We start from the raw sequence: 15,961 nt of genomic DNA on the forward strand, positions 1-15,961 counted from the left end.
CTGAAATTTCCTCCTCATGTTGTGGTAAGCAACCGGTAGGTTTCACTGACATTTCAGGAATGAAATGCTTCTACTTAGCTCAGCACAACCCAGCAAAGCATATCAGAAACTGAGAAAACTGTACTTTCAGGTTCAAATTGTAATTGATTCTGAAGAACTGTAAAATGGTAGTATGAAGGATCCAGTTTCCTCATTTCCCTGAAGACTTCTCACGCCCAAATGACAGACAGTTGGTGTTATAAATTGAGAGCACTGAGACCAACCATTTAAAGAATAGCTACCACATCTCTTCTCTGGGATAAGAGAAATGGATGTGACTTTAACATGAAACATTTCTCAACTAGCAGCAAGAGGGCCTAAGAAAGAAACCTACTGAGCAACGCAGCTCTATTTGTCAGTTTTATTAAAAGGGTGCATGACTTGCATGACTTGAAACCCAAGTGTGTCCCTGAACTAAAAGGCTTCTTAATCATGTAATAGCAAGATTTTTCTTCCAAGGCAGGAAGCAACCACATTTGGGCATGATCAATCAAGCATTACTTTGGCATTTCTTTGGCATTAGCTTGCCATTTTAGTTAATTTGCACAAATGTCTTTGGGGCTGAGAACGTAGCTCATAATAAAACAGCTTAAACTGAAATTTCTTTAGAGGATGCGGCCTCTGCCTACTCGGTCTTGAGATTTTTCTCTCCACAGGACTTAGTACAATCCTCAGAAAGCCAGGAAAGCACTAAACTAAGTGTTCTCTTGAAGACCTTCATGCCCAAGTCTGTTTGTTTACGCAAAGAGAATACGTTAAAGGTCTTCACTTTTACTTTCATTTTAGCCTATTCTAATACTAAATCGGAAATGAGACTCTTGGATGAATATACATGCTTAATCAATTCTTTAGTTTCATTTTGAAAGCTAGTTGAGATCCCAATAACTTGGTGTTCGTCCCTAGAGCTAGTAATATTTCCCTGACATGCTTGGGCTGAAGTGATGTGTTTGCACCTCTGGCCCTTTAAGCAGACTGAAAACATTGGGCCTGCAGGTGAGACGGCACAGGGAGATGCAGGGTGGCGTGCCCATCCTAGTTTAGTCCATGGAAAGTGAGTTGAGAGAGCAGCATGATGTCTGTCTCTTTTAAGGCCCTGCTAGCATATCCGGTGAAAAATGGCTGCCTTCAGGTATCTGCCTTCTCACCTTTGGCATATAAGGGAGAGGTGATTTTGTTCTAGAGTTCCACACCGTGGCTAGGAGATGTGAATAGACAGCCCCAAAGGAAGTAAATGTTGCCAACTTCAGCATTACAAACAGTTTTGTGTTTCTGTAGAAAGCCTAATAATAAGTTTGGAAGAGTTCCAGTTGGCTTTTATTCAACTTTATGTTTAACTTACCTCAAGAAGCTTTTGTCTTCTCTTTGGAAAAAAAAAAAAAAAGAGAAAGTATTCATACCTCATTACTAAGTCTACCTGATAGACAGTGGGTGTTTAACAACTATTAGTTTCCTTAACACTCCTAAAATGATTGAAGTAATTTTGGAGGGCTCAGCTTTCCGTATTTTCAGAGTTCTCTAAAAAAAAATATTTTTAGATTGCTCCTTTTATTGTCATTGCCGTTTTTCATGCCAGCACTATTTTATTATATACTTTTATATGCTTTTAAAATATTCTTGCATTTAGTATAATTTGTTTTTATAATATGCTACAGTTCCACGGGCTAGTGGCTGTAGTCTGAGTGCATTCATATTCACAGTCCAGAAAATATAAAAATTCTGGCTGCTTTACCTGGGGGTGGGTCCATTTGTGTTCTATCAAATGTTACAGAGATGTAGGGTCTAGGCAGCTTCAGAGTTAGTGTATTAGACAATGTAGTAAAAGAAAATAGGAATTTTTAACCATGTGGAATTGATCATAGTCTAGAGTTTTCCTGGGCCTTTCTCGGTGTGGGAACCGCAGAACACCAGCAGAGTCACTCATGTTTATTTTTTTAATGTCAATTCCATGAGCATGTTAAATTAAAATAGTCTCCTTGGATGAATCCTGGGACTCTGATTTTTAATTTTAACAACTCGCGATTCTTGTGAATATGAAAGTTTGAGAAGAAGTACCTATGTCATATTGTTAACATAACAAACGATGACCCATTTGTTAATTTCCCAGTCACTCCCTTTGGCTAACAAAATAGAATGGTATTAGAGGCTCCAAGCAAAGTGTGCTTGGGGTTAGACGAGAAAATGAACAAGAGTTCACATGGAAAACATGATGCGTTATCCTGATATTTCAAATGTATGTGAGGATTTGGGAGAAAAGTTAAGGAATTCACAGTAATATTTTGTAATTTTTTAAATGAATGTATTATGAATCAGAATATAAGATTCATGTGACTTAAATAAATACAGATGTCTTCTAAGAAATATCACTATCAACTTGTGGTAAGCATCTATGGGCTTCTTGCCAGAAAGTCTGTTGTAGCCACTCACTCTCTTCCTATTAGGGACACTTTGCAGATAAAGAGTAAGATCCAAAAGAGTAAGATCGGCTGACAGGATCAGGAGAAATAATAGCAACTGATTCTTTTGAAATATGGAGCAAAACCTTTATTAATAAAAATACTATTAGTTTGTCTACATTCCTCATTTATTAGAAAAGCAAATATCAGGTACTTAAATGAGGGACAGTTTTTTTGTTTGTTTGTTTGTTTTTTAACTTTCAAAAGAGTTCCCCTGGGAGACAATTCAGTATCACCTGTCTTCTACACCTGTATAGCATTTTCCAAAGATAACTGAAGCTTCTGCAGGTGACTGTGAAATGTGCAAAGTCCTCATTTAAACCAGAGGCCTCCCCTTCTCTCAGACATGGAATCCTTCACCGATTTGTTTTTAGTATTTTCCTACATAACTTTAAATTATCCCCCTCTGTGTTAAAGAGATCATTTTTAAGTGCAAATCTGATGTCTTTCCACTTTCTTTCACAGTATCTATCACCCCTACAGTACAAGTCAAATCACCCAGTATTGCATATGTGCCATGATTCCGTCTTTTCCTTCCGAGACTCACTTTCCATTGGTGTTCCAAATAGTCTATTTGTTTTAATGGTCCTAAACTAATGTTCCTTTCAATGGGGTGATAACTTTCTCACTGATAAACTCAACTGAAGTGGCTTCGTTGAAGCTTGTTTTGATGCCATCTTCCCACTTGCAGTTAGTGGTAATACTCTTGCTGCTTTGTCCCTATAGTGCCACGAAAACAACTGTTGCATAGAGATAAGCACTCTGTATTCTAAACATTTATGACTAAGTAACAGCTATTCCACTGAATGTTTCTGGAAGCCATTAATACATAGAATTCACCTTTCTGTCTTTCACAGTGAGCTCAGAGATTAGCATTCAACAGATGCTCAAAAATACTGATTTGAGAAAAGTTCAAATATGTTAATTATTTAAAATCCACACATATAAGGAAATAGAATTTCAGGTAAAAATATTAGGTGGACACGGTCTGTTGTAGGCAGACTGACTTGAGTTTTAATTTTATATTTTCTCAACACTAACGTGGTTTTGAGCAACTGGCTTTATCCTTCTGTGGCTGTTTTTTCCTCTATAAAAATAAAAATAATACAGACACAGTAAAGATAAATAATATTTTTAAATCTACCACAATATTTGAGACAATAGTCAATAAATTTAGTTTCTTTTTTCCATTTTCAAAAGGTTTGAATAAAGAAAGTGCTTTTGTTTCTTTGTTTAATACCAAGTCAACCAGAAAATCAAATTAAATTAAATGGAAAACCAAACCCCCAATTCTCTAAGCTTTGTGGTTATTACTGCCGTGTATGTTCTGATAAACAACAAAGGCCAAGCATTCTTGTTTGTGCTGACAAAGAATTGGAACTGGTAAGTTTCAAAATAAAACATCTTCTACCATACTTGGGAGCATCCTTACCCACTGTCCAGCAAACTCATCATATCTTCTGTAATCTGGCCCAGATCCCAGAGCTCACAGGATACATATAATGGTTAAGCCTGACGGAAATCTGTAATATTTCTACTGTATCCGGGTAAAAGTGACTTTGCACAGCTGGCTTGGTAACTTTGATACACTGGGAAATTTCTTCATCCAGCGTATTTACAAGCCCACTTCCATCCATGGGGATGGGGGAGCCAATCCGAATGGACTGATATTAATCTTGGCTATGTGAGAACACCAAGAATCTCAGATGTTAGAAATTCTCCATACACAGGCAATTAAATTATGTTGCTTATAGGTCAGCACAGGCTATGGTTTTGGTCTTTTTTATTTTTAAAGGTTAAAAATGAGTTGTTTTGTTTTTCTAAAGACTATATGAATTTCCAAGGGTGTTCTAACCATGTTAGTTTTGTTAATGGGTTTGGATACTTTTGTGAGAATTTCAGACAAGACCCACTTGAAATGGGAGTTCTGGCCTCTGAATCTTGTTGGAAAGCTCAACACTAAGATCACTATGCATCTAGTGAAAAGTAATTTGGTGAGACTGGAGGTAATGGACTTTTATCTTAAAGAAAGGACTGAAAATATATTTTTGCAAATGATTATGGACGGTCTAGATTATAAACTGTCAAAGAACTTGCTGAGCTAAGGTTTAATTTAAGGAAGTGAAGGCAATGGGAACAGGATGATGATCAAGAATGATACATTGACTTGCCATTGGAACACCAACATTTTGACCCTAACGTTTAGACCTCATGACAATTCTGCTCACAATTTTCTTTGCATTAGTTAAAGAAGTGAATGCCTTAGAAACTTGAGCTGTTGCAAGATCCTGGGGATTGGCAGAAACGGGACCCGCATGCCAGTGCAGAAAGGGCTAATTCTCACAGTGCAAAAGCTGAGACTTCATTTCAAATATCTTTTTTTGTAGAGTATTATACAAGGGAACATTCTCCTTATTGTGCATGCTCAACTATAAGTGAGAAAAGTGCTGCCAATCTGATTGATTTCTTAATGTAAAACCAAAGTGACTTCTTGACCTTATAACTTTGTCAGACATAATATGCTTGTTTGATTTTTTACTTGACTGATTGATGGTGATGTTTTGCTGTAAGAAACTGAGGAGTATTTTCTATTGTGAAAGTTTCATGTTTGTCTTTCCAGTAATTCTTTTGAATATGAATATCACAATTGAACACTGAGAAGGAAAGGGAAAAGGGTCAAACCAGCCTGAAGTCTCTTTGCTGTTGTAACAGCTAATTCCCTAGGAAAGATTTCACTCCTAAATGAGTGGTTAGGACAGTGTACCTGGTAACACCTATGCTGTTGGTTCCATCTCATCAGACAGTAGCGTTTATCTCTGATGTTAATTTACATTTGTGGTTGCTCTGCATTCCTAGAATCACTGTAATTAAACACTGAGCTAGGTCAAAGGAGGCTGCTGCTGTGCAGAGCCCTCCCTGCACCTCCTCCACTGGCAAGGAAGTTTCCCTTTATTTATTTATTTATATTCCAAAATTATAGTAGGTGCACAAGATAAATAATAAAAGTATTAAGATTTAAATTTTTTAAAAATTAAAAATCTCTTTCTACCAACTACAGCCTTACAAAGTATAACTATTTCTGATATTGTTTTTTTGTGGTTAGATACAAACTTCAGACTTTTTACTTCCAAATACGAAAGATGAGGAATGAGGAATCTAGCTCTATTTCACTCTCCTCTTTCATTCGTTCATTCTTTTTACTTTTAGTTATTCTGATGGTTAACATTACAATTGTTAAACATACGTAAATATATGTTTCTTAACCCATCAATTTTAGGCAGACTCTATTGCCTTTACACTGTCTTAGATGAGAAAATAAATACACAAGCATTTTCTCCTGCTTCTCTTTTTCTGTATCTCCCTCTCAACCTTGGTTGGTTGTACCTTTGCTTTTTCATGGCCAAAGTTTATTTCATGTATTCTTCTTTGTAACTGTAATAAAGTTTTCTACTTTAAGTTGGTTGAAAACCAGTAAGAAGTATTTACAACATGTTTGTATTGCAAGAACCAAATAGTGTAATTATACTCACAGGAAAATAAATATGATTGCTGTTATTCAGCTTTTTACTTGAGAAACAATGTTCCACGTTTAAAGTCAAATAGTGTTTCCTGCTGCATACTCCATGATTGGTGTGAAGTCATGCCGAATTTTACTTAGCTTCATATTTAGGCCATGCCTTTCTTGAACAACAGTTTACTTTCTTTTATACAGAAAACAGGGAAGAATAATTTATTCAAGCAATTTCACACACCTGCCATTAGTGATTAACCTGGTTAAAGCTCCTTCCTGCTTTCTGGCTTTGACATCAGCTGAATCTGCTGAGCCCTTCTAAGTGAAGATAACTGTCTTTCCCAGTGTGATTGACTTGTGTGCGACTTTGAAGTACAATCTTTTCTGTAGAGTTTATTCACTAATATCATTCTATGTACATTCGTTCTTCTAGGAGCTTACCAACATTTCTAATCTATGAATGAATTCTGTATTAGTATCAGTTGGGGTTCTCCAGCTAAACAGTACCAAGATATCTTCTCTGTTCTGTTTAGCTGAAGAACCCCAACTGATACTGTGTGGTGGGAGGTTCTATGCAAGAGGCTGTAGGACAAGGACCTGAAGGTAAGTTCTAGCAGCTGAGTGTAGTCCCTAGCAAACAGCAAGCAAGAGAATAGTTATTGATCATATAACTGCAAGAAACTAGTGAGCTTAGAAGAGGACCCTGGAGTTGAAGTTGTGACAGTAGCCCCTACCAGTACCTTGAGGTCAGCCTAGTGATATCCTGAGTAGAGGACTCAGCTAATTGGTGGCCAGACTTTCAAGCAAGAAAACCATATTCCAAACAACGAAACCCTTCCCATGCCATAAAGTGAAGTAAAATGGACCATCATTACATCACACTGAAGTTTAGAGACGGGGTCTCACTTTGTCACCCGGGCTGGAAGCAACGCAGAGGTGTGTTGATCTCAGCTCACTGCCGCCTCAGCCTCCCGGGCTCACGTGATCCTCCCAACTCAGTCCCCTGGGTCGCTGGGACTGCAGGCCTGTGCCACCACGCCTGGCTAATTTTTTTTGTGTTTTCTGTGGAGATGGGGTTTCACCATGTTTCCCATGCTGGTCTTGAACTCCTGAGTTCAGGCTGTCCGTCTGCCTTGGCCTCCCAGGGTGCTGGGATTGCAGGTGTGAACCACAATGCCCAGACTAATTCTTCTAAATCTTATCCTAGTAATTGAGCCAGAATTTTTTTCTCTGCCAAGACCAATAGATGGACCAAGAAGAACTCATTCTTATAAACTTTCCTTTGATAAATGTCTTACATATAATAAATTTAGAGTTAAGTAATAAAGTGCATATATATATTTATGTATTTATATATACATTTATATATGTATATATTTATGTATTTATAGATGTATATATATATTATGGAATTGACTTATGTGATTATAGAATATGAGACATTTTCAGATCTGTAGTCAACAAGTTGGAAAACCAGGAGAGCTGATGGTGTAGGTTTCAGTCCCAGTCCAAGTCTGAGGCTTAAGGCATAAAAAGACCTATGTCACAGCCCAAAGATGATCAGGCAGAAGGAGCCAGTTCTCTTTTACTCCGGCTTTTGTTGTATTTAGACCTTGACAGATTGAATGAGGTCCACTCACATGAGGGAGGGCAATTTGTTGTACCCTGTGTACTAATTCGAATGTTAATCTCAACCAAAAACATCCTAATAGACATACCCAGAATAATGTCTAGCCAAATCTCTGGGCACCCTGTGGCTCAGTCAACTTGACACATAAAATTAACCATCACAGATTTTGTTCTCATTTTCACTTCCATTATACCTTTTGTGGTATTTACATGTGATTTTGCAAGCAAGGGAAAATAACCACAGTCCATCTCTTTGAAACAGAATTATTGCCAGCTTCCTGGTGCTAGAGTGATAACTAACATGACTATTTATTCTTGTAGGTAACGCCTGCTGGTGTTCAGCCATTCCTTCCTCTCTTTTTGTGACCTATTCTGTATTGAGGAGGCTGGAATCTTGCAATTGCATTCCCAAAAACTCTCTTTCTAATTAGTTCCTATTAAATTTTTCCAGTAGGAAGCATTTCAGTATGATTGCAAGGACAAAGAAAGAGAATGTGTTTCTGCTTCTGGCCAACAGTGGGAGCAAGAGTCAACCATTGCAGGTGACTATGGGTGACTATGACTTCCAGCAGAGTCAGCAGATCTGGGAATAGCAGGGGAAGGAGTGGCAGATGACCACACGCTACAGTGGCATTGACAGCAACCTCAATAGCAAATGCATATTTCTGAACTCTGGATAGTGCTTTTTTTTTTTCCCTTTAGTTCACTCAATGAAAATCTTTGCAACCAATTCCATGTTTTAAAAAATCACTTCTATGTGAAATATTCAGAATATTTCTGTTTTCCTGACTAGACCATGACTGATAGACTCACTAACATTATATTTCTTGCTTTTTCTTTGTGATGATGTGATATAACTTTAAACTACAGTATAAGTGCAAAGGAAAAATTAAAGGTAAGAGATGATTACCAACTTTTATTTGATGATTTCTACTAAAAATAATCCTGAGGTAAATTATTATTATACCCATTTTATGGATGATTTGAATTTATTTATTTGAATATATTTATTTGACAAAAATCTCACAGTACAAACTGACTTCCAAATCAGATTTTACTTTTTTTATCTGAGGAAATTACATTGATATGTTTTATTCCATTTTTCATCACTATAGAGAAATATCTGAGACTGGGTAATTTATAAAGCAGAGTCTTATTTTGGCTCATGGTTCTGCAGACTGTACAAGGAGTATGGTGCCAGCATCTGATTCTGGCAAAGCCTCAGGAAGCTTTTAGTTGTCATGGGAGGGAAAAGGAGCAAATGTATCACATGGCGAGAGAGGAAGCAAGAGAGAGGGGGTAGTTTCCAGACTCTTTTTAACAACTGTATCTTTTGTGAGCTCATTATCATGGGGAGAGCACCAAGCCATCCATGAGGGATCCCTCTTCCATGACCTAAACACCTTCCAATAAGCCTCACCTCCAACAATTGGCCATCAAATTTCAACCTGAGATTTGGAGGGGACAAACATCCAAACTACATTACAATGTCTTATACAAATCCTAAGAAGAGGAGATGGCATGTGAATAACTTGATAATTCCTTCATACTTACATTTTCGTTGTCAAAAGAGAAGCCTTCTAATCACCTTGTATTCTTAGACTTTCAAAATGTGGTTGGCCTTTGATTAACATAGCCCAGAACATGAACTTCAGCAGAGCTCTCAAAGACAGACAATTCAGGTGGTAGATATACTGGTTGTTCCAGTACATTTTAGTCATTAATGTTTCTTAATAACATGGTTTCTATTTTTATTATCTGAATAGCAGATTGAAAAAAATCAAACCTTTTCTTAGAAGATGTTGCTGTTTCCATTAAAGCACTAAGGGAAAGGAGAAGAGGAGAATCCTCTTGTACCTGACACAGTAGCACCACTGTGTGCAACTGAAATTAGCAGAGTTCCACCTGCTTGTAGGTTTCAGGTAGTAAAGACAAGCCAGTGACCTTGCTTATGCCAAGTTAGAAAGATCTTTCCTAACTTAATATTCTTTCACCAACAACTGAGGAAGATCAGCTTAGGAAAGGTTTACTCCTTGGAACAGTTTGTAGAAAAGTAAATTCCAGGAAATTACCAAGCATATCTTCTAGTTTCCAGCATTTAATGTGACAGATTTTATCAATTACGACCTTGCCTTTTAACTGTCATGCACAGCCAACAGTGTTTTTAAGTAAAGAGACCTTACACACATTTAAAGGAATAACCCATTTTAGATATTTCTATATCTATGTATGTTCAATATACCTGTACATGTATTTGTTTCCCTCTGCAGACAGCCACATGACCCAGGTGGAAAAGAAATCATGATCTGCTCAGGAATGCAAGGATTTTCTTGTGCATGCCTCCTGGCCATTTCTCTGCTCTTTGACAACCTTCCTTCACAGGACTGGGAGAGCCCAAGTTAAGGTAAAGAAAGATTAAACACACAAGCACTGCTGTACCCTGAGAAGTACACCAGGTCCCTGGATTCATTGCTCCTGGTGCTGACTATGAAGAATCTGGATCTCCTGCTTCCAAACAAGTACTTCTAGAGATTGTACTCCACTGGCTACCACTTTATTTAAGCTTTAATATGGTGGGATATGTATCATTATTTTACTTACAAGAAAAGGGAAAACACTCTCTTCTGAGTCAAATAATAAAGCCCTGATAATATGTTTGCATTATATGTATTCAAGCAATAGTCACTCACCACTTGAGAAGAGTTTCTTATTTACAAAAGCTTGTGTTCAAATAGTTACAAGTACCAAATTCATCCTAGTGCATACCCAGATGGTTTTAATTTGGACAAAAATAAATTAGCAAGAAATTAAGTCTCAAATTAAATGACTTAAAAGGCTTTTAGTTATGAAGTTTCATTACTCTTTGCAGAATCATAGGATCACCAGTGCTAGAAATGGGAGAAATTCTACAGTAAGTTTTGTGAAGTTGACAGTATTGGCAAAAATAATTTGAAAAAAAGGAGGAAAGGCAAAGACTCTATTTAGTAATGGGGAACTTGCCAGGGTTGTTTTTCTATCCTTTTAATTTGAAGTAGACACTGATGTTCAATATACGTCTTGATCAACGCACTTATCTGACTTTGATTTTCTTTGACATCAAGGTAGTAGTTTTTTAAATATCAGCCTTAATTGGCTAGGCAAAACTCTTGTTTAAACATAATGTGCTTAGTTAATAGCCCACACTTTACAAGACTTTTTCCCAGGTATGATTAGCCAGACCTATGTAAAATTTGTTTCATAAATAGTAGAATACCTGCAAGATCCCATATTATAAGCGGAATGGTAGAGCTGGACAGTTCGTGTGCATTCACTTATTATAATATCTTCACTTTGCAACTGTAATAACCAAGGCCCAGCAGGATTAGTTGGCAATTCAACACTGCCCAACTTGTAGTAGCAGAGCTCCTTAAAGCCATATTTTGAAATTAGTACATTATTCCATGTTAGTGTTTATGTGGTTCTTGACTTGCCCAGAGGAAACTCTGTTGGAGAAGCATGGGAACTCTAGAGGGACAAATGCCAAATGCAGGAATGTGTACTGAACACCATTCAGCATCGTTCTGCTCCTGGACACTGTAGGTTGCTGAACTGAAAGCACATGTTTAGTGTATGAAGATGTAAGATTGTAAACGATGTGTCATAATGTCCTTCATATAGAAACTAGAGAGAAGCTCTGAGTATGGCTAACATTCTTCTAACTCAAAATGAAGACACACATTGTGAAGGATGTGAATATATTTAAGGCTATAATGTGACCATACATGAGATTCAAAACTTTCCTCTACAATGAGGACAGAGAAATTGCTTTACTATGGAAATAGTCTGTCCAGGTGCAGTGGTTCATGCCTGTAATCTCAGCACTTTGGGAGGCTAAGGTTAGTGAATCACCTGAGGTCAGGAGTTCGAGACCAGCCTGGACAACATGGTGAAACCCCGTTTCTACTAAAAATACAAAAATTAGCTGGGCATGGAGGCAGGTGCCTGTAATCTCAGCTACTTGGGAGGCTGAGGCAGAAGAACTGCTGGAACCCCCGGAGGCAGAGGTTGCAGTGAGCCGAGATCGCACCATTGCACTCCGGCCCAAATGACAAAAGTGAGGCTCTGTCTCAAGGAAAAAAAAAAGAAAGAAAAGAAAAAAAGTAAAAAATAGTTTTTTGTTGCAATTGAATCTTGCCTAAAGAATTCAGAAAAAAAAATGCTGTTAAGAATGAAAATCAGAGGATGTGAATCCTCTTAACTGTTACATTCCCAGGAACCAGCGGCTCTTTACACTGAGGAAACTCGCTTGTTACCATTGATCCTAGGGTGTAGAATTTAGGAAGAGGTGATTAAAGAGGGGACTCAACACTAGAATAAAAAAATTGAGGTATTTACTTTGAGAGCAAAATTAAAAGGGCACCAAAATTTCAGAAATTAAGCTATAGAATATTTTGATCCAATATTTTCAGAAATAAAAGTTAATGAAAAAATTAATGTTGAAAAAGAATCAGTGTTTTGGATGAAGACGAGATCTGACTCTGCACCTGCATGAATTCATCTCATTCATGTCACTAAAATTCTGGCCTTGCCATAGCTAGTTTTTACTATTTTTATGTAACTTTGATATTTTGTTAATCAATCATGAATTCTTTCTCATTTTTTTTTTCTTTGAGACAGAGTCTCACTCTGTCTCCAAGGCTATAGTACAGTGGTGCAATCTTGGCTCACTGCAACCTCCACCTTCCTGGGTACAAGCAATTCTCCTGCCTTAGCCTTCTGAGTAGCTGGGATTACAGGCACACACCACCATGCCTGGCTAATTTTTGTATTTTAGTAGAAACGAAGTTTCCCCATGTTGGCCAGGCTGGTCTCGAACTCAGGACCTCAGGTGATCCGCCTGCCTTGACCTCCCAAAGTACTGGAATTACAGGCGTGGGCCACTGTGCCCGGCCATGTTATTTTTTAAATATTGCATTGAAATATTATTTATCTTGATTACTGAGTTTTTTTGGTGTCCCTTTCAACTTTGCACCGTGGTGAATGTCTTACACTACTCACCTTAGTCCTGGTCTTAACTAGCATGCTGCCTGACACGTAAGTAAAGGAAGTTGTTAAAGGAATTATTGCGTGGTGAATAAATTAATGAATTACTGTAAGAGTATCTTGTTTCTTTTTCTAATGGCCTCTCTACAAATTTCTCATTGGAAGGGATAGAAATACATGATATGTTGACAGGTCCATCTTTCTCCATGTTTTAAAATAATATAATATGTTAAAAACTTTAATTTTTTATTGCTTAAAATATCCCATTATAATTAATTATCCTCAGGATATTAAAGGCACATGTGGGAATTTACATTCAAACCACAAGGACTCCTTAGCATTTTTCTACTTTATCTGAAGATAACAGTCCCTTTAGCTACAGCGTGTGAGAGCTGTCAGCTGGATGGTGGGTAAAAAGCCTACTTCATCAAGCACTCTCAGGAGTCTGCAAAAGTGATACAAGATTAAAAACAGGAGTGGAGCATGCCATACACAGCATCAGAAATTCAGAAAGGAAATAAGGCATAAGAAAACTGGACAGATATTCCACTCCGCTTATATGTGCATGTGTGTGTGTCTGCTTTTGTGCGTTTGAAGGACAAATCTTTTTTCTCTACAGCTGTGTATTCACTACAGTCACCATCTACCAAAGAAAAAGCATAAACTTTTCGATCTAAGCTTTGCCGCTAAAATATTTTTCCACTCAAGTCTTTGAATTACTCAACTAAAGTACCCAGTTCTCAGATCTGCTTCTATATGGGCTGAGGGAAGTAGTAAGATAGAAGGTAGAAACAGAAGCAAAACCCAAAACAAAACATCCTCTTTGCTTCCCTCAGGAAATGGGAGTCCAGTCCACTGCGAATTAAGTACATGTAAGGTGAGAGTGGAACAGAGTGAGAGCTGAAATCCAGAATATCAGCTTTTTCCTTTGTGCTGAGTTAAGCTCAAGAGAGGAGGAGGAGTTCCTTCTGATCTCAAAGGTGTATTCCTGCTCAATGCCACCTTTCAAGCTTTGTAAAATCATCCAGGATTTGATTTCTCTAAAGCAAGGCCAAGGCCTCTTGACAGTCATGGGGAATGGAGTTTCTTTTATCATTGATGATAGCAAGACCTACTCTCTTTCTCTGGACAGCTTCTGTGAAAATATGGCATTTGGAACAGCTTCTCTCTTTTCCATCTCTTCTTCTTTACCTTTCCTTTGCAAGTTAATTTCTTTCTCCCTCTAGGTAAGAGTCAAAATTGGAAGGCTTTGGCTGGACACTAATTGAAGGAAGCAATCAAAAAGCTAGAAAATTAGACAGAGAAATAAAGAGACTTTTGGGAACCCCCATGCAAAATCCTCCGCAGGAAATCACATTTTTAACAACCCCGGAAAGAGTTTAGGTGTATTCTTTTTTCTGTCACTTCATTTGCTTATTTAGGTTTAGGCAAGAAAGAGGATATACAATGCCATTTCTGCTTCCGTCTGTTACCTGAGTACAAAGAATGAGTTTAGATCTAAATTGGAAAGTGCTTAGGATTGAAAGAAGGTAGGAAGACCAGTCAATCCATTTTTCTATAAAACTAATCATCTCCATATCAGAAATGAAAAGCAGCAGATTTGCTGAGAACTCTAACATACAAGCTAATTTTTCCAAAATTATTTTGTGGAGCAAGTATGACCAGAGATTAATATGATAAGATGCGATTTTCAGTTTCCTCCTGTTGTGATTGTGTTGTACAGATCAGAGAAAATACAGTTCAAATTGTCATATGTTAGCTGCTGCAGAGCAATTCCTCCTTCTCCCTAGAGGACATAGGAGATAGTTACAGTTGTCATAGGCTAGCGGCGGCAGAGCAATTCCTCCTTCTCCCAGTGTGTCTGTCTAAAGCAGTAAGGTCGCTTGTTATACTTAGAAGCGTATCTAGGGGTCTAATTTAAGTGCATCAGCTTCCTAGCATGTTGATTTGAAATTTTATATTACTAGAGCTGAAACCATGGGCACTTTATGAAATTGCATTTAATTCTTACTTGCATTTTGAAAATGATCTCTCTAGTTCTTTCTCTCCTCCCCTTATTAACAGGCACATACTTTTAGATACTTTTACTATTCCTTTTCTTTCAATCCTTTAAGTATGTGATTTTGCTTTTTTGTCATATTACCCTTATTCTCCTGAAGCTCCTTTTATGTCAGTAAGATGTTACAACTGTTTGGTGGATGACACGTTAGAGACGAGGTCCTTGGCTTACTCATTCCTTATTACTCCTGCAATGTGGCAAGCTTTAGTTTTATCAATGGAGTTTACACAGCTGTGCATGAAGATACCATATGAGGCCTCAGAGTGCAATCACCCAGCAAAATAAATCCATTAACAAATATTTATTAGACATCAACTTTATTGGTAGAATAAGGTTTCTAGAGTTGGTGTTGGAATACACAAATGATCCACAGAGAAAAAATTTTAGCTCTAAAATTCTCAATAATCATCAAATGTTCTAGATTATTATCTAGGAGGTATTCAAAGGACTTGCCTAGATTATGGAAAGGTCTGTGTAATATTTTTTGTGAAGGTTTTGTGGAGTGACATACACAAGTTTAAAATAACCTGCAGTCTAGTATTAGAAGTCACCCCACATCCTCAGACTAGAACAAAACCAAATAAACAAAAATGTAAACTACAAAAATAGCAAAAGAGTTTCTTTGAAAATACAGGATTGATGTCTTTAAGTGAGTTTAACTTCTTGAGCCATACACCATACAGATAATACAGATATTCTTTGATTAAAATGTAGACCAGATTAAACAACAACCAAAAGAAAAAAAAAAAACAAAACAGGTGTCTCAGTGACTCAACCTAAGAGCATAGCACAGAGCCGCGCTACATAATCCATGAAAGTCAGGGCAAGGGTTCTCAGGAAGTGTTTGTGCTGCCTGTGGTCTGGAAGACACATTTTGGCACTTTCCATGCAACTTGAGTGCAGTGTTAATTGTTACCTGTCATAACAACAGCCACTTTCTGAGGCATTACCCTGCCAGGCACTGTTCTAGGCAGCTATTTTAATAGGTTTATAATTTTTTCAGTGTCAAACAGCTAATAAGTGGTAATTAGGACTTCAGTCTCATTCTTACTTGAAATCCATGCTCATACCCACAGCCCAGACTTTCATCAACTTGTAGAAGCTTATCCTGACATCATGTGTGGTTTTATAGGCAGGCTCTTTAGATTTATATATGGGTGAAATATTTTAGAAGTGTTTAGAAATGTGTTGCATGTCCACAAAAATTTGCTGTCATTTCTCTCCCATTTTGAGGCTCACTCATATTTT

General features: G+C 37.4%; 1 long non-coding RNA gene across 1 annotated transcript in view; it reads left to right on the forward strand.

The window, feature by feature from the left end:
* The window catches only part of LOC116556987, a 31,531-nt gene extending 20,004 nt beyond the window's left edge, over nucleotides 1-11,527 (forward strand). Inside the window, exons 3-4 of the long non-coding RNA XR_004271298.1 lie at nucleotides 8,084-8,174; nucleotides 9,903-11,527. This is a non-coding gene — a long non-coding RNA (uncharacterized LOC116556987). The remainder of the gene's footprint in view (nucleotides 1-8,083; nucleotides 8,175-9,902) is intronic.
* The last annotated feature ends 4,434 nt before the right edge of the window (nucleotides 11,528-15,961 follow it).

This window comes from Sapajus apella, unplaced genomic scaffold, assembly GCF_009761245.1.
Source record: "Sapajus apella isolate SASKATOON/1434 unplaced genomic scaffold, GSC_monkey_1.0 scaffold18, whole genome shotgun sequence".
NCBI lineage: Eukaryota > Metazoa > Chordata > Mammalia > Primates > Cebidae > Sapajus > Sapajus apella.